At 51.2% G+C, this 26,144-nt stretch overlaps 1 protein-coding gene across 3 annotated transcripts in view; it reads right to left on the reverse strand.

The window, feature by feature from the left end:
* Window positions 1–26,144, reverse strand: part of SMAD3 (SMAD family member 3) — a 117,590-nt gene that overhangs the window by 25,846 nt on the left and 65,600 nt on the right. The window lies entirely within an intron of this gene.

Below are 26,144 nucleotides of genomic sequence, written 5' to 3' on the forward strand. Positions count from 1 at the left end.
GCTCTGAGCCGCACAGGGCCCAGGGACCAGAGAATCCTGTTAGCTGGCACTGGCAGGAATCCCAGAAGAGGAACACAGAGGCCCACTAAGGAAGGCCCAGGGCCTCCCAGGGCCTCCTCAGGCTGGCAGGGTGGACCTTGACTGCACCGGGCCCCGGAGTGGGTTCTCCAGCCCTCAACCCCCCACATGAAGGAAACAGCACTTGAATCACGTTCTGAGAAGGTCCACGGGTTGGGCCGAGGGGGTCAGGACTGAGCAAAAAAACGGGGGTTCTTTAGGTAAGTGTTTGCGTGAGGATGACAGATGCTGCGAGGTGACAAAGCACAGGCTGTGTCTAACCCCTCCCAACACTCACTCAGGGTTATTACCCCCAGCTCCATGTCAGAAAACAGCAAAAATCCTTTAGTTGGTATTTGTGATGAAGGAGGGAGGGAGGGAGGGCAATTATAGGGAATTTTGGATGGTTTAACATATGCCAACCTCTCAGGAATCCCTTTCCGGTGGAGGGTCGTCTGCAGGGGTCACATCCATAGATCCCCCTCTCCCCCCAGTTCAGAGCCAAGGCCTGAAGGGTGGTGCATGAGCTGAGCATGAACAGAGCCTCCAACTCTATATCGGGCTCAGTTTTGCAACTGTCCCCAGCCCGGCTGGTCCGAACACCACTGCCAACAACCGTGCCCTATCCCTGTGCAAACGACGTCCTCTGTGCTGACCTGGCCTCTGAGCAGCTGTGACCTGGCACCCCCACCTCTCAGGCCAGGCCAACACGTGGTCCCCGACCGGCAGTATGGGTCCACAGAAGTTTGTCAAAAAGGAAGAATCTCAGAGGCTTCCCCAACTTACTAAGTCAGAACCTTCCTCTTTGCAAAACCCCCCAGGTGATGTGCATGCAAAGAAAGGCAGGCCGAGCAGTGGTACAGGATGGGGCGGCTGGGAGCTCAGGAGTGCAGGTACGCCGACGGCCCTGAGTAAGGTGGGAGGCAGGAGGCTTCCGAAGAGCATGACAGTATCAGACGGGTCAGGGGTCCTGTTCACACAGGCCTTTACCTAAATATTTTCTGAGCTCCTATTATGTGTGGCACTAGGGGACACAGTGGTGAGGGAAGAGATGTCACAAACAGACCACAAAGTGGTCCCTGCTCCCACGGAGCTTCTAGTGCAATGGACAAGACCAGTATTAATGAAACGATCATACGCAGCTGCAGTCACAAACCATGCAAGTGTTCTGAAGGAAAAGTGCAGGGACACCCATGACCCTGGGGACCTTGCTTTACTGACGGGCTGGACAGGGTATCTCTGCGCGGCTAATGGTTGGCCTGAAAGTCCGAAGGACAAATAAGAACTAACGAGGCAAAGGGGTGTGGGAGGAGGGCGTTCCAAGTAGGGGGAAGATCACGTGCAAAGGCCCTGTGAAGGGTGGAAAATACGGGAAGGAGGGAGAACAGAAGGAAGGCCAGAGCGACTAGGGAGGAGAGAGGGTGAGAATTGGGCATGGCAGTGGGCAGGGCAGGCTCTGCAGGGCCTCAGGAGCCTTTTTCCTAAAAGCCCGAGGGAGTCCCTGAGATGTTTAAGCTGAGTCTGTGCACGGGTGTGACACGAGACAGGCCCCGTGAGAATCCCAGCATCCGGGACAAGACGGAGGGCCGTGGGGCTGGATGATGAGTGCAGGTGCACGTGAATAAAGAGGTACACAACGGCGGTGGGACTCCTCTCCCTCCAAGAAGGCCCATCCAGGCCACCATCCCACCAGTCAGTGGGTGCAACTTTTCTTAATAGCTGGGTGGGGCCAGTGGAGAAGCATCTGCAAGCTCTCCCTCCCCTCTGCCCCCAGCCAGGACTGAGGGCACCCATTTGCCTGAATCAACAGAATTTATGGGCACTCTGTGAGGGAAGGCCTGGTTAGATGCAAACCAGAAGAGAGAGAGAGAGAGAGAGAGATATGGGAATCCAATCAAAGTCTCTAAGCCACCGGCCTGGGAACGGGGAAGGGACAAAGGTTAGAGCAAGTCTTAGTTACAGGGATTGACAGGGAGCTGCTGACGGAGGGCGTCTCAAAGGATGTAATTACCTCCCTCCCGTGGGGCCCTGAACCAAGGAACCCCTCCAGCCAAAACACAGTAATTACCACACAGAACAAGAAAGGACAGCCTGGGACTCGCCGGCCCCCCACCCCGGCAGCCTCCCCCAGGTAGAGGACGACTACGGGATGTGGGGTCATGCAGCCTGGGGTCAAAATGGGGTTCTCCTCTCCCAGCCTGAGGTCTGTGGGATGCCCTGTCAGCTGCTTCATCTGTAAAATGCAAACATCTCCCCTCACCCGTGCAGCTCAGTACCCCCTGGAAATGCCCTGCGAGGCACCACCCCGTGGGCGGGTGTTAGTGCTGCGCACTCAGGAGCCCTGGGCAAATGGAGTGAGTTATAGGGCTGAGGAGGAGACGGAGGGAGGGTGGGAAGTGATGAGTGGAGGGAAAGTTACTCAGCTGCTCCCACTCTCCTGTGAAGCCTGCAGATGAGGGCCGTGGCCACGTTCACTCTTCAGACGTTGATAAGAGCCCAGCCCAGAGCCAGCTGGGCACTGTGGCTGCCCCTCCAGGGGGAGGCCCTGGGGAAGGGCTCTGGAGCGCAGCGAGGGAGGGTTGTGGCTACGGAGGGAGCCCTCCACCCCCCCACACCTGTGATTGAAGGGTGTGACCCTCTTGTTTTTAAAAATAACAATAATACAGGGCAAGAGGCGGGGTGGCGAGGGACGACACAAGAGCCGGGTCTCAGCTTCCACGGGGCAGACAGCCCAGGAGCATGACCAAAGGCCAAGCTTCTGACAACTCTGTACCTGGGCCAGAGCCTTTAGGAAGGGAAGGTGTTGGGGACAGGATGCTCTGGGTGCTCCTGATGAGGAGAGGCCTTTACACACAGCCCTGACTTCGGAAGTCCCCAGAACAGGGCACCTTGCTCAACAGTGACTGGAGTGGACCTAGGAACTCACACCTGCTCAGGGACCTGCGAGGGCACCGAGGCAGAAATGGGGCGGCCGTGTAGACATGCAGCTCTGGCACGACGCAGGTGACAAGGAGCAAGGTCTGGGTGTGAGGTGGGCTGGGATGTGGTCGCTACGGGGTTTTGCAGTTGAGGGATGGGAAGGAGCGTTGAGGTGGCGGAGGACAGGTTTATTGCACCTGTAGGTTGGGGACTTCGGTTTGCCAGTTCCTCGGCCAATCCTTTCTGCATTTCATGGGCTGTTTCCTCTCAAGGATAAAGTGCTTGGCTGTCTCCCTGAAGAATTATGGCATGAAAGGCTCCAGGCAGGGAGGAAGGAGGAGAGAGGAGAGAGAGGAGAGGGAAGGGGACATGGGGGTAGAAGAGCGCGGTGGAGGGAAGGAAGAGAGCAGAAAGGGAGGGGTGAGGAACAGAGGAAGGGAGGAGAGAGGGGAGGGTAAGAAATGTCCTTCCACCAAATACAACCAACGGCAAGGGCGCATCTATCTCTGTCCTGCCCAAGGTAACAAGTAGGAGAAGAGCGCACACAAACACAGAAAGGCGGCCCAATGGGAAGAGACCTTGGAGTGGAATGAGCGGAAACAAAGCCAACCTAGCAGAGGAAGCCAAAAAAAGGTGATTCCATTTGTGCCTCAGAACCCGGGAAAGACTCAAGAATTGGAAGCACCACGCACTTCTCCAGCTGAGGCGAAAACAGGAGGATGGGTTGGAAGTGTACGGAAGAGACAGTGAGATTGGCTCCCCTCCCTGAGCCCCTCAAACAGGACACCCCCTCCCGAGGCGTGTGAGAGACAGGTCTGCTCTCTGCAGAAAATGAGCCGGAGGAGAGCGGGGCTCTGGGTGGGACCACCAGGGCACAGCTAGGGTCAGGCGAGGGCTGGAGATAGGCTGTTGTGGACGATCTCTTGCTCCCTCGGTACCCAGGACAGTGATGGGCAGGTGCATGCCCCCAACCCTCACCTGTGGAGAAACAAACGGCCCAGCCCATAGTCACGCCATCCCGACATTTGGGGAACCCCTCCAACAAAACGGCCCTGTTCCTGCCAGCTCAGCCTACAGGGAAGCTCACCTGCCAATGCCAAACACAGCATTCAATCTGCTTTTTACAGCTTCACTCTTAAATACAGATGCCTACCAGAATCTTCCAACGTTTAAAGAAAGCCTCCAACATAAAGCACAGAGACAGAAATAAGTGGGGGAGAAAGAGGAAGTCTCAGACCATGCAGGGAGCAGAGAAACTTGCAAACAAAATGAAACAAAAACTACTCTCTCAGAGGGACAAGATACTGCAACCCTAAAACCGGAACATTTACAAACTATTCTAAAAAAAAACTCTTAGGGGGGCGCCTGGGTGGCTTAGCTGGTTAAGCCCGTGACTCTCGATTTCACCTCAGGTCATGATCTCATGGGTTGTGGGATCGAGCCCCGTGTTGGGCTCTGTGCTGGGCAGGAATCTGATGGGGTTCTCTCTCTCCCTCTGCTTCTCCCCCCGCCAACTTCTCAAAAAAACAAAAACCAAAACCAAAAATACCCTCTTGGAAATAAATAATACAAATAAGGTAAAAATTGAGAGACTTGAGTTTTTCAGCTGGTATACGTGATGTATCAATTAAGTTTTTAAAGATCAAGCCCAGTAACTTCAAAGCAGTGTGTCAAGGGCAAAACCACTGAGAACCACACCAATGGAGCCTAACGAGGTCCAAAAATAGTCGCGTGTATATGGACAGCTGATGTTCAACAAAGGGACAAAGACAATTGAGTAGAGAGAGGATTGTCTGTTCAACAAAAGGGGCTAGGATGACTGGAGACCCATACGCGAGACAAATGAACTTCAATCTACACCTTGCACCCTATACAAAAATGAATTAAAATGGGTCCTACTACAAAGCCTGGAAATAGACCTCCCAGAAGAAAACACAAGAAGGGATCTTTGTGACCTTGGCCCAGGCACATGTGCCTTGGATACCACCACAGAAACACATTCCACTAAAAAAGAAAGTTGGTAAACTGGACTTTCTTTTTTTAAAGATTTTATTTATTTATCCATGAGAGACACAGAGACAGGCAGACGTAGAGAAAGAAGCAGGCTCCTCACAGGGAGCCCGATGGGATCACGCCCTGAGCCAAAGGCAGATGCTCAACCGCTGAGCTACCCAGGTGTCCCGGAAAATTGGACTTTCATCGAAATGTAACCTCCTGGTCTTTGAACAACATCGTCAAGAGAATAAAAAGCCGCAAGTTGGAAGAAAATATTTGCAAAGCCTGCATCTGATAAAGGACCTGCTCCTGGAGTATATAAAGAACTCCAAAAACTCAATATGAAGAAAACAAACAACCTGACTATAAAAACAAAAAAAACGGGTTTGATTGGATTTTAAATGATTTGAACAGATGCTCCACAAAAAGATACAAGGATGGTAAACAAGCACACGAAATGATGCTCGACGCCACTAGTTATTAGGGCAGTGCAAATTTAAACCACGATGAGACACCACTTCATAATTGTTCAAATGGCTACAATTAGGGATTGTGCGACGCGCTGGCGAGGTCAGGGAGGGCCTGGGACTTCCCACGCTGCCGGTGGGCACGTGTAAGGGTTTGACTACTTTGGAAAACACTTTGGAGGTTCAGAACAGTTCTTCAAAAGTTCAAAACACAAACCTACCACGTGATCCACCCATTCCACTAAGTGCTTCCTGAGAGACGGGAAAGCATCTGCGACCTTGCGTACGAACGTCCACGGCAGCTCTACCAGTAACAGCCCCAAACTGGAAGTTGCCCGATGCTGATCACCAGGTGAACGGACAGACAAACCGGGACATACCCACACGAAGGAACACTACTCGGCTGAAGAACGAGGGTCCTATCGATACACATAACACGGACTAATCTAAAAGCAGTTACGCCCAGGGGAAGAAGCCACGCAGGACTCCGCTGATGTCAAACTACAGAGTAACATAAAGGGAAAATGGAAACTTCTCTCAAGTGACAGGGAGCAGATCAGTGGTTGCCTGGGGTTGGAGGGAGGGATGGGAGTGGAGCCTGATGAGGGTTTAAAGGCTGTTGGTTCACAGGTAGATACAGATGACAACATTTCTCAAGCTGTTCACTTAAATATGTGTGGTTGGTTGTAGGTCGGTTACACTATTATTCAAGAGAAAGAAAGAAAAAAGGCTGCAAGAGCTTTGGGGCTTTGGACTTGGATAAACCTGGATCCAAAGACTGACCGTGCTCGAGAACCGTATAAACTTTATCAAACTGGCTCAGGTCTTGGTCTTCATCTTTTAGCATCTGAAATGTAAGCCCCTTTTTGCGATTGCTGGAAAGATCCAAGCATCCTCGGTGCAAAAAGCCTTTGGCATAGAGTTCGAGCACAATAAACGTAGAGGGAGCTCAAAAATACCAGCCCCCCGCCCCACCTCCCCGGCTATGACAGCTGGGGGCACAGCCAGGCCAGCCAGAGAGAGGCTTCGATTGGCCTGGTGTTTCTAATTTCTGCAAGGCTTCTGTGCTCCTCGGCTCAGAGTGGACCCTCCACAGTGCCATGCCCCCAGGGGATAAGGCAAGGCTGGGTGATGACGACGGGACACCAGCGTGTCCCAGTCACCAGGCTCCTCTCCTGGGATCACGCAGCAGTCTGCATCGGGCCACGACCAAAGACCAGCCACCTTGGCTGCCAGGCTGGGCCCCGATGGCTCTTCAGCTCACAAGCACGTGACCACCAGTGTGGCTTGGCGGGATTTTCCAGAAGTCATCTGGTCCATGCCCCAGCTTCGGGGCCCTTGAGTTCTTCTTGTGCATCGGCAACTACTCCTCTTGGCTCCGAGTCCGGGCTGCCCAGAGCCAGCCCTGGCCGTATTCCTGCTCACTCCCTCCGTCCCACTTGAAATCCTCACCGATGCTTACTGAAGTCAGAATACTGAATCAGGGGTTTCAGCTGCTGGATCTGATTTAGCTGATGTGTCCAGTACACGCCCTCTCACAAGCTCACAGGGCGCCAGGCCCATGTTAAATAAATTCAATAAATAGGCCTTAATTCTGAGCCGATGTTACCATGAACATGCTCAGATGCAGAAGAGGGTCTATTTATGGCTCATTCTGCTCCCTGGCCCAGTCCTTCCTTGTGGCCCAAAAACCAGTCGCTGGGGCTAAGCACACAGTCCCAAGGCCGGGCCTCTGGGCTTCCTCCCCATTTATGACGGAGATCTCTTCCCACACCCACTGGCTTCCTGATGAGAGACCTCCAAGTCTTTCTCCAGCAACCCTCTCCAGCTCCTCTGACAGAGGTTTTAATCCTTAAATATATTCTTCACCAGCCGAACCATTTCCTGTGGCAGGAAATTAGGTCTCCTCCCATTGGCTCCAAGTGGGACCCGTAAAGTGTCCCAAAATGGTGGTGGGAGCCACAGCCAAGGACGTGGCCAGAGCCCAGAGCCGACAGTAAGGCAGAGCAGGCCAGAGCGCTCCTGGGGGACAGGGTGGGCCGGGCCCACCGCCCACCACATGCCATCCACATCCTCTGCTGCCAGGGATCTGCTGCCCACAGCCAGCCATGGGCCAAAGGAAAGTACCAGAGGATGCGGACCTGGGGGTCCAGCAAAGGCCTGGGAGCAGAGCAAGGAAGCTCCAGAAACGTGTCGAGATCTACTCGGCATAACCCATGAGCTAGGCACACCGCTGCTATGTGAGAATGCAAAAAATGGCCAGGCCCCAGTCCCCCCGGCCTCCACCTAGCTCGGAGAACCGAAGGGGTTTGCCGCAAGTCCCGCAACTGCGTACGGCAGGCCCGGGACTCAAGCTCAGGCCAGTGCAGAGAAGGGGGAGAGAGGGAGGGCAAGCAGGGCTTCTTCTGCTGTCCCCCGCTGCATGCCTATCAGGGAAACCGACCTCTAGGCAATCAGCCAACACTGACTAAACACCTACCACATTCCAGGCATGAGCCGAGGAAGCCAACCAAAAGAAAATCTGTGAACATGAACCTATCTCAGTTGAAACTGATTTTATTTAACACACATAATACTAACCTTTCTAGCTTCTTTCAGAGATAAGCTTTCCTTTTGGACCTGCCTATTAAGCAGTAATAGTAACAACAGTGACAGAAGTTGCTACTACTACATGCCAGGCACCGTGCTGGTCTCTCGGTGACCATGGCCGATTGAATTAGTCACCTTTGTCGGCATCCGTGCCCTTTGCTGGATGGCACCACTGCTCCTCCCACTGTGGGTGTAGGTCCTTGACTTTGGGTTAGGCTACTACGGACTAGCTTTGGCCCATGGAACATGAGCAGAAGAGCCAAGAGCCATCATGTGTTTCTGCTTATCCTCTTGCACCTCGCCTTGAGAAGAGCTTCCCCCAGAGAAGCTGCCCCCTCCACCGGGGCCCGGGATTTCACACAGGGGGAGCAGATCTGCACAAGGCACCAGACCCAGGTGAGCCACAGAAGCCCGAGTCAGCACTAAAATGGCTGTTTCAAGCTGCTGAGCTTTTGGGAGCGATTGTTACTCAACACTAGCTGACAGATACGCCACCACCGGTCTTCCAGGGAAGTGTGCAAGTATCATTATCATCACATCCTGACGGAGAAGCAGAGCACTTACAGGGTTTCCCAACGTTGCTAAGGCCCGGGGTTGAAATAAAGTGAAGTCAGGCTCTGCGACGCTCTCTTCCTTAACCCTAAATGGGGCATAACGGCTATTTCCTGACCTTGAACAGGCCATGGAGAGAAGACTTAACCGTTTCGGAAGGACTGAGTTTCCGTTTGTGGAGGACAACCTGCCTACAGGCTTTCAGAGTCAGTTTGTATTGAATATGAAGTTACCGCAATTTCTCAACTACCGTCAATTTTTTGAAGTGGTTCAATCAGCACATTAACCCAAAAACCAAACCTCTGGTATCCACTTCATCTCAATTTATTCTGTACCTTTACATTTCCCCCCTAATATCTGCTCTATCTTAGTGTAAGAAAATGGGGCTATTTCCCATCCCGGGGTTGCCAGTTAATACCACAAACCCACACCCACACTTCCCTGAATACAGATGCTGCAGCTGATAGGTCCAGTCCATGTGCTCTGAATGTTCGATGGATTCCCCTCCCACACGAGTGAGGTGAGGCCTCGCCTCCCTCCCTTGGACAACAATCATGCCAAGCCATCATCTATGTATCCACGTGCAATAAAATCTTTATTCTTTTCTTGAGCTTTGCAGTATATGCAGGTTTTCTTTGTTTGGTTTTTCCGGGACAAAATAAAAGCAAGGCTTGAGTGACTTCAAGTTTGTGTTAGGTACTCACTCAGCAGACCATCTAAGAAGGCAGAAAAAAATTCTAGAGACTTTATAAGGTCTCTAGCATGGGTTCCATGTGGCCCTTGGGCCGCAGTGGTCTGACCGAGAGCTCGCGCTCTCTGCTGCTCCTTACACCATGCATGCAAACATCAGAACGCGACTTTCCCTCTTCCACGCCATGGACGGCCCAGGAAACTATCTGATGGAGCAGCAAATGCAAAAAGCCCAGAAAACACTCCTGCTGAGAGAGTCAACTGATTTGGGGGTTCACTCAGGATCCACGCCCTTTGGTAAACACAGCTAAAAGCAAAGCATCCTTTGTTCTGGACAGAACTTCTGCTGGGGGGGGGGGCCCGGGGGGATTTGTGCCGAGCCTCCTGGCTGTGGGTGACAAACCACAGAGGCTTGACATTCAGGGGACAAAATGTCCCGGCCAGCTGAAGCTCTGGTTAAGTAAATGTCCGCCTAAAAACCCACCCTGGAGAACTACACACAGCTGGGACTCGACAGTCTCTTATCCAATCCCTTCCTCCCGTGGCTGGGCGAACAGAATGCTGAATTAAGCATCTCCAGTTCACCCAGCAAATGGACCTAGAGTGAGAAGGGGGCTCCCCCAGCACTGGTTCACTGTAGCCAGGAAGCCTGTAATACGTACAAGTCCACTTTCCTGCCTTGGGAATTCCAATACAACAAAATGCTGTGTTTTGTTTCTTTCTTCGTTGTACTGAATCTCAGGTGGCCTGAAGATCTCACTCATCAGAGGACGGACCTTCAAAAACGGGATGGAGTAATTGCTAACTCTGGGGAAGGATGCATGCGCTACTTCCTGTCCTACCACTGTGACTTTTTGAGGCTTGAAATGATATCAAAATAAAACAAGTTACAAACAAACAAACAATTGAGCTATACACGGAATATACTATTGGGTGGTTGGAGTTGAAAGAAAAAGCATGTCCGATGTCAGCCTGTTCTTGTCATTTGGTGCCATAAAGAAGGAAGCTGGCTAGGTGAGGTTTGGGGGGAGGTGGGCTCTGGATAACTGAGGTTTCTTTATGAGCTTTGCCACAGGGACCATATGCTCTTGCCCGGTTTCACGTGTTCTCAGCCAGTTCTGAAAGCATAAGCACGGTTTTGAATGTTCCAGTTTAGATTGGCCTGTGAGGAGGCTCAAAACAGGATTTCACAATCCCTGATACCAGTCCCTGAACCCTCCCACCAGGAGCAACCCAATTTCCATCTGAACTTGCACATGGATAATATCCGGTGCTTCAGGCTGCCAAATTTGGTGGAACACCCCATAAAATGCCAGGCCAAACCCCTCTGTGCTTTGCCCCAGAGCGGTGCCTCGCCTCCTCTTCACTCCTCCGCACTGTATGTAGGGCACTCCCCTCTCCCTGTCCGTCTTCCAGAATGTTCTGCTCAGGTCCAGGACAGGCACCCCAAGCAGATGAGCCCTGAGTGTGAGCTCCAGCTGTTTGAAGAGCCTCCTGGGCAGACCCTCAATGGAGGAACACCTCGCCCTGCCCTCTACAAGGGGCTGGACCCTATGGGAAACACATGAAGACTATGGAGATCTCAGGGCTTCCTTCCTCCCCCGGGGCCAGGGGTGGGCACAGAATGTGTACTTCCTGGGAAAAAACAGAAGGCTGGTTTGTGGAGAAAGCTCGGCTTAATTATGAGCATCTGTAAAGCACACGTACACCAGGAAGCTTTCCACATGCGGCTACAAAGCGAGCCCCACTGTTTATCAACCTCAGCTCTCCCCATGTTTGGGGCCAGATGATTCTTTGTAGTGGGATTGGGCTGTTCTGGGCACCGTCGGGTGTTCAGCAGCATTCCTGGCCTCTGCCCACTAGATGCCACCTCCAACCCCAGCTGTGATAACCAAGAGTGTCTCCAGATATTGCCCAATGTCCCCTTGGGGGCAATTCACTCCCCTGGTCCCTGAAGAACTGGAGGGTTAAGGAAATGCTCTGGCACAGGTCAGGGGTGAGGGACAGAAGCAATTCCTACCTCAGCACCGGTGTTCCCCTGGCACTTCTCCCTCGTTATCTTACAGAACACAGGGGTCCTACGTGGTGGGTATCCTGCTCTCACTTTACAAGTAAAAGATACATGTGATGTTGGAAGACATGCCCAGAGCAGCAAAATCTGGGCGGCCTTGAATGTGGGTGTTACACCCTCAAACCCAGCTCCCTATGATCTCAAAAACAGTGTTCACTGTATTAGAATTATCAAATTCTCCTTGGGGTCTGGGGAGGTAAATGTCCTGGTTCCCTTCCTTCCCCCATGCAAAGAAAAGTTGTTAAATCTCGGAGGAGGAGGAGGAGGAGGTTGCTTTTGAAATCTTTCTATTTAACAGCTTTGGTTTTTAAAAACTTTTTTTTTCCCCTCCAAGCACCAGCTTGACGGAGGCTGCTTTTTCTCAAGTATCAGCAGGATCGCAGGGGCTTTAGGTCACAAATAGGAGATGCTCGAGATCTGGGTTGGTCTCTGGTTACTGGAAGAAGGGGAAAGAAGAGTTCCCAGGCTTCACAGAACTCTCTGGATGGCCATTTCACTCTGCCAGTTAACATTCACACAGAGTGGAATGAGGCCTGAAGAGCATTTGTTTGTTGTTTCAAGAGCTCACTCACGGAAGGTTCAGGATACTCACAGCCCTTATGGCACTGTTCTGTTGGGCTTACGGCAAAAAGTACACTTAGGTCCAGCTTTTATTACAACCCCCACCCCTAAAGCTCACCTCATAAAATACAGGGAGCTTGAAACAGAATCATAAATCCAGGTGTGTTTAGAGACCTCTTCTCTTTCTACTGGGTGCTTCTGGCCTCAGATCTCCTGCAGCCCCGCACTGGACTGTTCCCACGACCACCACTTAGAGGCTCGGTTTCCAAACTGCTTTTGGGAAAGGGGCAAATCTGTATTTTCAGTTCAGGGGAAGACAAAATAAAATGCCAGGCTATACCCCCAAGACAGAAGGGACCAGAGCAGAAAGGATTCCTTCTCTCTGACAATGTGATGCTCCAGGTGGGGAAACAAAAATGAGCAGTTAGGGAAAGAAATATTTTTACTAGCCTCAGAAGTCTAACTTTGGAGGGAAGGGCAAACAAAGGAAAAAGAGATGATTAGATAATTATCTTGGCTTTGGACTCTTTTCTCTACAGAAGGTGCAGCAGGGAGATGGGAGGGCTGGGAGGGGGGCTAAAGTGAAGATCTCACTAACAAATGCCTTAAGATGAGAAATATTGGGGCACCTGGGTGACTCAGTCAGTTAAGCATCCAACTCTTGGGTTCAGCTCAGGTCATGATCTCAGGGTCGTGGGATCAAGCCCCACCGCTGGGCTCCCTGCTCAGCAGGGAGTCTGCTGCTCCCTCTCTTTGTCCCTCCCCCTGCTCATGTTCACCCTCTCTCTCTACCTCCCCCCCCCCCAAAAAAAGACTGAGAAATATCTTTGCTCCTTAAAAAATAAAAAGGGCAGGTCACCAGAACATCACCTTCCCTGACAACTGCTATTTCTCTTATCTGCCAGCGAACTTTAATATTAGCTCACTTCATTAAACAAACAATTCTTATTACACGACTCTTACTCATTCTGTTTTTCACTTTCCTCCACAAAGCAGAAACCATTAAGGTCTGAGTATCCTCTCTGGGCTGTCTTTTCCCAGACCCGGTTCCCAGCCTCCCACCTCCTGCCCCATCAGGTTTGCATGAATAGAGTACCGTGAATCACTTCCTGTGGGCAGATTGCACGTTTAGAGCTGGGATTTTCTTTCTTCTTTCTACCCCCCCCCACCCCGCCTCCCACCCCTTGGGAGAAGATTCTCATAGACGTTTGGGGTTAAACAAGTGGAACCAGGCGATGGTGATGATAACTGGCTGCCTTGTCCTATCAAAACACATCAAAGTTTCCAAAGACTTACAGAAAATGTCAGGCTGGTGCTCGTGTCTAGGGCAGGGGGTGGAGGGGCAGAGGTGAAGAGGGCAAGTAAGGAGGTTTTGTGTTAATTGCACAGTTTTGACTTCCTTAATTATGAGTCACTGGACAGGGAGATAAAACAATGTCACAAATGTCAGAGAACATGCAAAGGGTAAACAGGGCAGCATGGGGACATCCCAAATGAGAGGCAGTGCTCAAGCTCCAATTTTACAATTCCTAGCAAGAGACCATGTAATATGGGTTGGAAAAGGCACATTCCCGCATTTCAGTCTTAACCACATTTACAACTCTTTCCCTGTTTGGAAGAGAGGCCCCAAAGCCTTTTAGAATCCTCAAACCTTTCAGGTCAGCCACGGTGGGGGAGCTGGAAGTATGGGGTGGGTGGGAAACGGATCACATTGCTAGAAAAAGTCAGTTGAAGGACCGTGAGGTTAAATAGCTACCTCTGTGTGCAGAAAATACAGCATTTGCAGGTCACCAATCTCTGACCTTCCACAAACACCCTCCTGCTTTCTGGACCAAAGCTTTACAGGCTTACATAAGCAGTTTCCATCTAACCGGTAACAAAGAATGGGTGTCCGTACATTCTGGGCACCGATATCTTGAGGACAGTTAAGCAACCAATTAGCATTCCTTGCTGTCTAAGGGGACAGACTTACTATTGTACCTTAACAAAAGATTCTGGTTCATTGGGGGCAATTTCACCTAAGACAGCAAAGAACCCCTACGGGCAGGATGATAGGAATTCCAAGGAAACAAGGGAGGACTTCAGAGAGCCAGGCGAGCACTTACAATGCCCGAGTGGCAGCAGCCTGCGGCGAAATAGCTGTTGGCTGAAGGCTGCCTCCCACGGCAGCTGGACAGGCACCCAGGCAGGCTTCCAGGTGAGGCTCCGTCCCCAGGGTCCTGGGCACTTACCCCTCGGTGTACTCTGTCCCAGCCAAGATTTGCATGGGACCCACCCCCCAACCGCCACCAGATCCCTAGTCTGCAGAAGAGACAGACGTCTCGAGGCCTGATCTACAGGTACAGAAATTCGAAGTGCTTAACCCACCCAAGCAGCAGAGGTAACAGGCTGCAGCCACGGCCGCCGATCATGGGGCTCCTGCGCCCCTGAGCCAGAGCTCTGCAGCCCAATTAGCTCAAAACTTAGCCCGCTCTGTGGCTCCTTCTGTAGAATGCTCTCTCTCTGACCTCCTTCCCCAAAGTCTCACAGTTCCTTGCTGCCCCATACTCCAACTCATCAGCACTTAGCCCCAAAGGCCTGCTGAGATGAAGGAGCCTCCAGATGTTTCTGGCTTCCCCTCCCAACTAAGACAGGAGCTCCTCGAGGCCAAGGAGAACCAAAACTTAGCTCTCCCTGTGCCCTAGACGGAGCACACGGCTTGAATATTACATCTGCTCCCAAGTAGGTCACGACAGTAGAACCGTTCATCTGTGCGTCAACAAGCAGAAGATGGAGGAAACAAACAGAAACCCCGGGGCGCACCCCAGCCTCATGAACCCGATCAAGACACCCAGCCTCACAGGGGAGGGACCCACAGCCCCATGTTACTGCCAGAGGCCCAACATCAGACACGTTCTTGCAGCCATTGGCTGCTCTTGAGAGGTTCAGGTCAAACCGCAAGGGATGACAGAGGATGACAGGGGATGAGCTCCCCGTCCCCGGGCTGAAGCAGCCAGCGGGGAAGCTAAAATGCTTTTGAGTGAGGAAGTTCCTCCCACTTCAGCAGCCACATCAGAGGGACACCAGGTCACCTGTGGCGGACTGTAGGCCATCATGGTGAGTAGAAGGCTTGGCGATAAACTTGCTTAACAAATATTCGTTGAATGTTAGATTGGCCAGAAAAGAAAGCTCACAGACCCCTAAGGGCTGCTGGGGAGTGGAGCATTTGCAGCTGTGCTGCCCGATAAGAGTCCCTAGGTACGGGTCACCCCAGCTATAAGATGAAGGGGTCCATCGACCTCTGGTGGCTCCCTGCTTTCTAAGCACTGACATCCCACACACCCGTGGAATGCGCTCACTGGCAGCAAAAAGTAGCTTAAAGCTGACTGTCGCCTACACTTGCCGTTCCTTTACTGCCTTTTTGGCACGCGAGCCTGGGACCAAACAGAGCTGAATCATCGAAGGAAGCAGAGCACATATGTGATCAAGGGTGAGGACGACCACTGAAAGTCCCTTCTTCTCTACTGGAAGTGGGACAACAGCAGGGAGGGCGAGACTTTGGTCCAGTGAGGCAGGAGCGAAGTAAAGAGCCCCTAGGGTCACAGAGGCCCAGCACACCTGGGCAGTCGCAGCCATGACGTGATGTGCAGGAATGAAGTTGACATCAACCAGCTTCCCGAGACAGAAGGTGGCTCCAGAGAGAAGGGTGAGGGAGGCTGCAGGATGGCTGACCTCAGACGTGAGCCGCTGGGCTGCATGGTGAGCGGGCTGGGCCACCGACCAGCTCACACCGCGGGGCTGACCCTGCTGGAGTTGCACCCAGACCCTGGAGTGCACCCAGATGGCCTCCTCCTGTGGGATCCTCCAGGCTCAGGAACCCCAGGACCTCGGGGCTGAGGGTAAGGGGTGGGGAGGGCTCTAAAGGTCAACCACTTCACAGCCACCTCTCCCCCTTGCCCCCACCCCCCCCCCCTTACGAGGAAACTGAGGCTCGGGAGGGGACAGTCTCTGAGCCAACTCCCACGTCTTTCTTCGAGTTTAAGAATCCCTGATGCCAAACGATCTGGGACCCAAAGTGGAAATCACAGCTGCTGGGCCCCAAAGCGGCTAATACCACCACATGGGGCAGACTCCCTGCCTAGAGCAGTCTGTGCAGGGGGGCTGCACGCTTGGATTCCTCAGTTTCCCCAGTCCAGCTGTTGGGGCCCCTGGGCCCCTTGCACCCTGCAGTTCAAGTAAGCCGGGGCCCATCTCCCTCGGTTCTGGAAATGGCTCTGGCTCTTTCCCTTGCGCTAGGCCAGAGCCCCAGAACACCCCTGGCCATCACCACGGGGCGTGGATTGTTTGGTAACAATGGAGGGAATGTTAAACAGGAGCTGAATGAAGACGGGAAGTGAATCACTGACGTCTCAAACAGGCTCCCTGGAAGAAGCAGGGAGGCGGGAGGGGCGGCAGGAGCCTGGGGCCCCTCACAGGGCCCAGGGGGGGAATGGGAAGGGAGGTTCTGGGGAGTTCACAGGGGACCCTTAACCTCTGCCTGCCTGTGACCAGGGAGCTGCTTCAGGCCTGGGGGAGACCAAGCTCCTGAATCACCCCTGCCATTTCTTGAGGGATCCAGGTGTTCTCTGTCCCTTCCATCAGGCAGAAGGAGGGGGATAAAGTGGGGCATCCAAACACCCACCCAGCTTTATCCCCACCCCCCTTAAAAAGATAAAACCTGAGAAGACGAGGCTGCTGGCTCTCCCAGCAAGGGGGAATGGGCTGGGCTCAGAGCAATCATTACATAAATGGGAATGTTCTTCACACACACACACACACACACACACACACACACACACGATGACTGAGCATGAATTCAGACTGCATCTAACCATCTGAGGCAGAGGTCCTTTCTTGCCCTCCTTCACTGCCCCCGGGTCTGTGCAGATCCCTCCCCCCCCCCGCCCTGGTGCCATGGCACAGCCAGCCTCAGTACCAACTCTCACCCCCAGGCCCCACCTCCCCAGACCAGCCTGGGCCTGAACAGCACCTTTCAAGACTCATCTCTGCCAGGATTTTGTCCTGTTTTATTTGAAGACTGTATGCAGAGTATGCAGGTACACACACTGCTGCTCTGAGCATCCACAGGGAGAGGGCTTGATTAGCCAGTCTGTGTTTACTGAGGCCCTACTATGTGCAGGGCATCTGGTGAGTGCCTCGGTTTTCTTTTTAAGATTCTATTTGTTCATCCATGAGAGACACAGAGAGGCAGAGACCTAGGCAAAGGGAGAAGCAGGCTCCCTGCAGGGAGCCCAATGTGGGACTCGATTCCAGGACCCCAGGATCATGATCTGAGCCGAAGGCAGATGCCTAACCACTGAGCCACCCAGGTGCCCTGTGTCTCGGTTTTCTTAAACGGTGCAAAGGATCAAGGACCAATGGACCAAACCAGAAAACAGTTAAGCTTCTGTGTGCAAGAAGAGCAGGGGAGAGGGCACCCCACAGTTTGTGCAAATCTGCCCTAATTTCTGTCTTACAGGCATTTTTTTCCATTTCAGTTCATTTTGCTTTCCCACCCCTGCCTCACCTTGATTAAAGCCATATCAACCGGTGCTTTACATAAGCAAGTTCACTCCTAAGCACTTTATATGTATACGCTCTAATCCCACTTTCCAAAAGACAATGAAGTTCAGAGAGGTTAAGCTGCTATCACAAGCTCCCACAACAAGCAAGGGAGCAGAAGTAAACTCTCAATTCCAAACATGAAAGCCCAGGGTCTTCTCACTGTGTCATGCTGTTGCCCTGCACACCCCCCTTGCCTTGAGGGGGATGGGGACAAGCAGAAATGGGATGAGACTGGGAAACAGGACCTGGATTCCAAGTCTGGCTCCTCTTTGCTGCCTGGGTGATCTTAGGCAGGCTGCCCTATCTCCCAGGGCCAGTTTCCTGAGACAAAGGGGCTACCCAGGAAGACTGTCAAGGGGTTCATGTGAGAGGCTACACAGAGGCTTTTCCTCCACAAAGTGCTACACAAACTAATGGTGTCACCTTTCATTCATGTGCCAGAAAATACTGCCCAACGGGGCGGATCATCCACCCCTGAATTTTTAACCTATTCCTGGAACAAGTTGGTGAGAAGCTCAGGAGACTATGAGATTTTGAGAACATTCTAGAAACATCATCTGGGACAATTTATGTTGCTTTTTTTTTTTTTTTCTTTTTTAATAGTTTGAACAGCTTTCAGCACAGGCTAAGAGATTAACAACTTCCTTCCCCAGCCTACCGAATTTTACCAAGTATTCCTGAAATTTCCCACCCTCACACATTAAAGGCTTAGGCAGTTAGCTGGGTCCCCGCAAATCTCAGTTCCTGATATTAGGGACCATGTGTCAGTTATCCCCACTCTCCAAGCCACAGTACTCATCTGTAAAATGGGGTCCCTTCTCTGACAATCTGTGACTGTTAGTCAGAGGCTCCCTGGCTTTCCACATACACAGAGAAGACCGCCCAGTGAAGATTCTCCTGAAAGAAATGAAAATGAGAGCACGTGTGCAACTCCCCAGAAACACTCTTCCGCGCAGGCACCTGTTGGGGGCTGCCCAAATGCTGAGAACATGACTGCCACAGTGAACTCTGGTGCCCAAATGCTGAGAACATTGGTGAACCATTGGCCCAAATGGTGAACTTTGTGAGGATGAGGGAATCCTCTAGGTGAACTTCCTGCCTGCACTCTCCCCTCTACCACACACGCAATGCTCTGGACGGGAATCACAGAATTGCAGAAATTACAATTGCCTGACCACAGAAGAACCGAGGGCAGGGAAGGCCTAGCTGCTGTAATGTTCTATAGAGCTAGAAAACAGGGCCAGGCCCTTAGCAGACTGTGGAAGGCAACATTTCAACATTTTTGCAAATCTGGCCCAGTTCCGTGTCTACAAGCACTGCAGGCCCCCCGACATAGGAGCTGGTGCCAGAACTGCTGATAGGCCTTCATAAGTGAATCCGTTCCTGGCTGTGACATGAAGTCCTTCTATGCTCTACAGGTACTGCTCCATAATCAACTAAATATGCACAGATCTAATGAGTTAAGTGCAAATTTAGGGCCAAACGAGTTCTATACACATATCTGCTCTCTCAAAGCATACTTAAAACAATACTCCTCCCCAAGAAGCTTTAAAAACAAAAACAAAACACAAACATACACATCTTATAGAGATCGCTTGCTTCCAATGGTCTCAGCTGTAATTCTTCACTCATTCAAACATCAAGACCGAAACTCTGTTTACATCTGTACAGTGAAATCTCACCCAGCCGGAAAAAGGAGCTCAAGATGGCAACAGCTGAAAACATGGAGAAGGCTGTATGCTATGGCAAAGAATGCAGACCCCTGCCCCTTCCCCAAGAAAAGACTCCATCCTGTATGATTCCATCGGTTTGAAATTTTAGGATATCAAACCTAATGTATAGTGACAGCAGACCAGCGGTGCCTCGGGCCTCGTAAAATCACAGAGGGTCAGGAGGAGCCTTTTGGGGGGTGATGGACATGCTCATGTTCTTAACTGCGCTGATAGTTTCATGGGTGCACAGACATGTCGAACACACCGAATTGCACACTTCCACTATGTGCCATGTATTATATCAATTACATCCCAATACAAATGTCTTAAAAAAAAAAAACCCTCCCTCAACTCTGATGAGAAAATTATCAGAAGCTGGATTTTGAAATGCAGGAAAGAAACAAGGGGCCCAGACATATTATTCCAGCAGACTCTGTCAAAAATGTTTTCCTCTTAAAAAAAAAAAAAAAAAAGTCTTCCTCTGCTCACTGCATGGCAAACTCCAAGCACCAACATTGAAATGTGAATTGAAAAAACAAAGAAACCAAACAAAAGTGAATGGGCTGCATTATGTTCTAAAGATGTGTGACAGACATATATACTAAAGACTTCACTGAAAAAGTAGTTATGGCCTATGCGCTCCATCAATGTCTCATCTACTTCCTTGCTCACCTGAAAACGTATGGAGATTAGTTACCTGACATGACAAGTACCACTCTGGGCCGACGATGCTCCTAATGACTCTTCACCAGTGGAGAGCCCTGAAGGGCAAAGCATCCCAAAGTGGGTCACCAAATTTCAAGTTGGCATTAGAGAGTCGATCGTACCCAGAGACTCTCACCCCTTCTGCAGTGGTGCAGGGATGGGAGCGCAGTCACCCCTCTTGTTAGGCCTGGAGGCTCGGTCTGGCCGAGAATGATCCGTCCGGTAAAGGGATGTGCTGGGGAAAACGAGCAGGTTGTTCAAACGCAGGAGGAAACTGCCGGGTGTGCCAGATGCTGAGCTCTCTCCTGCACATGGGTTCATGTGAGCGGGTTCCAGATCGACATGGTCGGCCCACCTAACGAGCCACATGGGCCCTTTCATGAGCATCACAAGGCTATTGTTTAAGCTCTTGTAAAACTTCTTTTTACAATTTGATGTCCGTCCAGCTTCGCTGTTTATTTAGCACAATGGTTTTTCTTTTCTTTTTTAAGATTTTATTCATTCATGAGAGACACAGAAAGGGAAGCAGAGGGAGAAGCAGGCTCCCTGCGGGGATGCAGGACTCAACCCCAGGACCATGACCTGAGCCCAAGGCAGATGCTCAACCCCTGAGCCATCCAGGTGCCCCTAGAACAGCGGTTTTCAAAGGTCTTCAGATGCTGGCGGCCTCTACATGCACTCAGGCCTCTGGACCCCCCATCCCAGCCTCCTATTCCGTAACAAACCAGATGTTTAATTCTCAGTCCACCAAGAAGCCTGAGATTTGGGGACTGGAGGGGTGCATATCAGGGAACATCATTTAGAAACCTTTTATCTAGGACATGGAACAGAAAAAGCACTTAACACACTTGTGACTGACATGGCGGGGTGGGGGGGAAGCAAAGGTGGGGAGCAGCATTAACAAGGTAAAAAAACAGTGTCACCAGTCCTGAAAAAAATTCTTTCCAACTCGGTGATTTGTCCTCAAAAGTTCTGCAGAAAGACCTAGTTCATTGCCAGCCAGCCAGCCCTGGGGTCGAGTGTTTCTAGTACAATTCCACGCAAACCATGGAGGCTCGGTAAATGTTCACAGATGGTGATGAATTCCTACTTCTGGCCAAGTACACAGGGCAACCCCCCCCCCCCCCCACAAAACCCTAGCTGTTAAACATTTGAATGCTGATCATCCTGAGACAACGGGGGAAAAAAGACACATGGAGGAATGAAAACACAATAGGAAAAATCAAACAGGTTAGTGTAGAGGGTGGGAGAGCAGTGGAAGGCAATTACCTGCTGTAGGACCAGGCTTCTCATTGTCCAGCCATGTGGCCTTGAGCAAGTTGCTTAAGCTCCCTGGGCCCTCGCTGCCTCAAATCATCCTAGCAGTCACTATTATCCTCAATTTGAAATTCATGGTGTAGGAGACTGGAAAATGTGAGTGACAGCTCACAGCATCAAGGGCAGACTCTCTAAGGGTTACCTACCCCAACCCCCCACTCCCAGGTGAACAGAGTATTTTTTCAGTCAGAGCTCACCTGGCTTTTCCAGGCGGGCTCTTGGCTAAAAATTCATCTGCCAGAGGTTACGAACAAGCTGGTACCTGCCGGGCGTTCAACAGACGTACAAGCCACAAACCAGGGTATGAGGCCCAGGAGTCTAGTGGGTAGGAATGAAAGACCCACTGAGAGGTCATCTAATCCCACAAGCACAGGATGCAGAGCTCCACTAGAAAGTTCTCCCATGCACAGAGTGAACACAGTCTGCCTCCCGGTCCTAGTAGCACGCAGAACAAGTGTCCCTGGCTAGGATCTCGCTGCTCCAGCTTCTGCGTCCCCAGGTTTTTCCTTAGATGAGGATCATCTCCTCCTATGTTAAGTTCCCATTCATCCCAGTTCTAATCTCAGGGAGGGAGGCATGGATCACAGGAGTGTGTGATACAGAGTCCATCGGCATGAGTAAGACGCAGCTCATCCCAAAACATTAAACAGAAAATACAGCATAACAGAGAAAGTGCTCTGAACATAACAGGTGCTCAATAAATATTTATTGTGCCAACGAGCGCTCCGTGGAAGCCAAGTTAAGCTCCTCTCCCCTCTCCCTCACCTCACTTGTGGTCAATCTGGGTAATTTCCGTAAGAAACTTCCCATCGCCGGAATTCAGAGACACAGAAGACAGCCACCAATTAATGGGTCTAGGCTGGAGGTCAAAAACAGGCGGCACCCTACAGATGTTGTGCTTGGCCTACACAGTGTTTTTAAGATTTTGTAATTAGTTGCCATCCTTTAGAAGCTGGGAGGCTTCATATGTTAAATGTAGATCTGGGGCATCTCTGGAAAAAAAAAAAATCAGAAGATCTCGCAACACTTGATCACTGGCTGATGCCAAGTCACCAAAGCCCCTTCCGGCTGGAAATGAATGCTGGGTCCTGCTTGGTCTTCTCATGCCAGGCGCCACTGCTGGCACTCCGGCTGTCCTCCTAAGCATCTAAAGCATCACTCCTCAGCAAACAGATGTATCCTGAAAGGCCGGGGATGCATCCTTTGTAGGCCAACCCCAAGCCCCTTTGTTTGGGACAGCTCCATTCACACTTCCTGTCCTGGTATCATTAGTACTGGAAGCCCCCTTCACTCTCAGAGGCCAGGCTGGGGTAGCAAACTGGCTGCCCTGGGCCTTGACCAGCTCTATGCCAGTCTGGCTTGCCTTGAGGATTCTATACCTGGAAGGCAGAAGGCAGGCCACTTGCTCTCTACCCTGCAGATTTCAAGTTCCTTCCGGTGGAGTCCACTGGCTCCACTCAACGATGCTTCCAACACCCTGCAGAGCTCATGGTGGAGCTTCCTGATGGCTCTCTCAAGGCTGTGGCAGTGGCCAGCACCCCAGGGGGCCCGCAGCACTGAGTGCCCAGGGGTATTGTGGAGGGATGGCCAGGACTATCCAGTGCGCTTGGGGTGGGCAGACGTCAAGAAGAAGTGGAGGGAGAAGAGAGAAAGAAAGGAAGCCAACTACCAATCCTACCTCTGGAAACCATTTCTGTAGCCTGAAGTCAAAGGGAGAACGAAGGTCACCACAGTCTTCACCCCCACTTTCAGTGGGAACTAAAGAAGAAGAGAGGATAGTGGCTTTTAGGAGGAGACAAGTCATCCATTTGGATCTACTGTTCCTTCTAGAACTTTGCACCCTCTTGGATCAAACCCATTGACTTGTCAGGGCCAAGGACACAGTTTCCACCTGTGCCTGCAGACAGACAGGCTTACCAAACCTTTAGCTGGGTGAAGTTGGGTCCGGGTTCAAGAAAAAAAATCTAGTTACCCAACATTTGGGGGGCCTTTTAGCATAGCCAGGCAGTACCTCACTTTAGAAGGGATGCTTGACAAAGGCACAGAGATGGGAAAGCAGGCAATGTGAGCTGCCTTTCATACCAAATGCTAATACCCCACCAGCTCCAGGACCTGCCTGCCTCGGCTGCTGCATTCTTAAGGATTTCCCAATACACCCGAATTCCAGCCTAGGCTAATATGGAGGCTTTATATTTTAACCCTAAAATCCAAGCATTCCCCCTCCCAGTCTTTAAAGGGTTAAAAGGCCGGCCAGGGCATGAATGAGTTCAGGGAGGAAGGATGATGCGAGAAGAGCCCCATCCACGTAATAAATCTTGACATTTTATAGAAAAGCCTGGCATAACCAGATATCCTAGGGCATCTGAGGCTTACTTTCCACAAGGTGAGCAAACAGAAGAAAACCTGGTTCTTAAAATCCTTAAGGTACAATGTGATTTCAGATTCCAGAATCTGAAGTTTCTTCCAGAATGAGCCTATCACAAGAATCTGTTTCTAGGCTTCCTTTGGTAGCTGTCTCAGATATGGCCCAGCCCAGTTTACTGGCGGTGGGAGAGCTAAGAGAAGACACACTGTGTGTCTAAGTGGCTTCCTGACACTCGGATCTCAAACTTACCTTTGGGTAACTCTGTACATAGGCACTGGGGAGGGCTTTTTGCTTTGAACTGGGCAATCGGCCACTGTTGTTTAAACATGGAATAAAATCCCACAAAAAGGATAAAGAGAAAACCCATCCAGAGAAAGGATATTTGACCCTTTTCCTGATCAAGTCGACCAACAGCTTAGGTTTGGAGGGTTCGTGGGATGCATCTTGCAGGGAGGGGAGGTGCTGAAGGGTATTTATAAATCCTCGGCTGGCTTTGGCCAGGGCTGCTTTTATTGATCTAGACAAACACAAATTATGATGCCTGACGTGACTTGTAGACACAAATAACCATCTGAAAACAGTCACGGGCCTAATTGAAGGAGACAGAAACAAAACAAAACAGAGGATGGACAAGTGGAGGAACAAAACAAGGCCCTGACCCACACAGCACCATTCCAGCTGCCCAGGGAGGCTGAGCAGGGCTTTTCCTCCGAGAGGAGGTGGATGTTTACTTACACAGATGAGTTCGCTTCCCTTGGGTGCAATTGTCCCAGGGAGCCACTCGGCACAGCCCTGCCTGAAAGAAGGAACAGCAGCCCTCGCCAGCAGGCTCTCCCTGCACCCTCCGCTCCAATGGCAGGCCTGGCCCTGATGTCATGCGGGGGAGCAGAGCCCGGGGACCGGAACTGAGCCGAGGGCCATGAGGAACGCCTCTGCTTCACTCACGCAGGGGGTTTCCTACGGGAACAGTGGCTTCCTGACACCCCAAGCATGCACATCCCCGCTCGGAGCAGGATAAAGCCTGAAGACCTTTGACACATCTCTGGCCAGCGACCCCATGGGCCAAGAGGGAGGCCAGCCCATACCGGACAGAGCACTTGTCTCCATCCTCTGGGCTTCCTGGCCTACCGGCTTGGAGCTGCCCCTTCCGATGGCTGCCTGGGGTTCAGACACTGAGTGCGAATCTGGGAGGTCACAGGGCAGAAGGCAGGGGATCTGATGACAGACCACTCTTCCTAGAAGGGGTCTGACTCCTCAGAGCTCCCGTTTGCTCTGCCACTAAGAACAAAGCACTAACCCTCAGAAAGGAGAAATCCAAGGGGAGAATAATACTTCACAAGCTTGTTCCAAACTCATGAAGCAGCAAGACGTCTTGACCCGTCATTCTGGTTCCCACAGGCATCCTGGCACCAAGAAAAATGAGACTGCAGAGAAATAACCCAAAACAAAACTGGTAACATCCCAACACCTGAAACATTTGTTGAAGATAAAGCGTGGTGTGAAGAATCCTCTCTTCCTGGCAACAATGAAAAAAGTGCAAAATCCACCCTGGGGTGGGAGTTGGGGGGATGGAATAAACCTCAGAGGGAAAAAAAAGAAAAAGCTCAACATAAAAATGAAAGTAGATAAAACTACAGGCAGTGAAAGTCATGAACTAAAAAGTGATGGAAAAATTTTAGTAACTCAAATCATGCAACGTTTTCCCGTTGAAAAGAATAAAGAAAGAAACCAAAAGAAAATCCCACATGCCAGAAGTTAAAATCAGTACCAACAACAAGAAAGCAAACAAAAAGAGAAGGATGTTTTGTTGTAAAATGTGCATGGAAATGAACCAATGCTACTGAAAATCATTTTAGCTTCAAAAAAAGAAAAGGAAGAACTCTAGAACAGTCTTGCTGTGGTACACACAAAAGGGCTAAGGTATTAAACTGACCTGTAGCCAGTTTAAAAGGGCAAAATGAAAAATGCCCTAGACTTTTAGACTTTTTCAGCAAAGACAGTCAAAGGCCAAGCCCAGGAGAACATCTCCCAGGTTCCCTGAAGAGGAAGCAGCCCCCCCCGCCCCTTGCCTCTGGTGGGCACTTGTCACCATGCCTAGGCCAGGGCCAGGCACCACGGAGGGTCAGACCCCAGAATGAAGAAGAGTAGACATGATGGGAAAAACACCTTCGGCCACCAGGAGATGGCCTTCTCGTCCCAGCAGGGACCTGACTTGAGGCAGGTGCTGGTACCTCTCTCATCTTGGGGACACCCACACAGGCTGAGGGCCTGCTTGCTAGGAAACCCTAAGAGACCATGGGGCCAGCCCCATTTGGAAAGCCCAGGGACCTCCAGTTCTCCACACTGCGGGGAGGATGGGGGATACCTCTGGTGGGGTGGAGCTCAGGCTAGGAGGGCAGCAAACGATTTTAATCATTACTTCTCTGTAGGCTGCAAATCCTCTACAGTAAGTATATGCTACAGCTGTGATCTAAGTGGTGGGGAGGGATGAGGACAGAAGGGGAGGTGGGGAAAGCATCACAGGAAAAAAAAAAAAAAAAAGCCAAACACCTGCTCTAAGA

The sequence above is a fragment of the Vulpes lagopus genome, chromosome 2, assembly GCF_018345385.1.
Source record: "Vulpes lagopus strain Blue_001 chromosome 2, ASM1834538v1, whole genome shotgun sequence".
NCBI lineage: Eukaryota > Metazoa > Chordata > Mammalia > Carnivora > Canidae > Vulpes > Vulpes lagopus.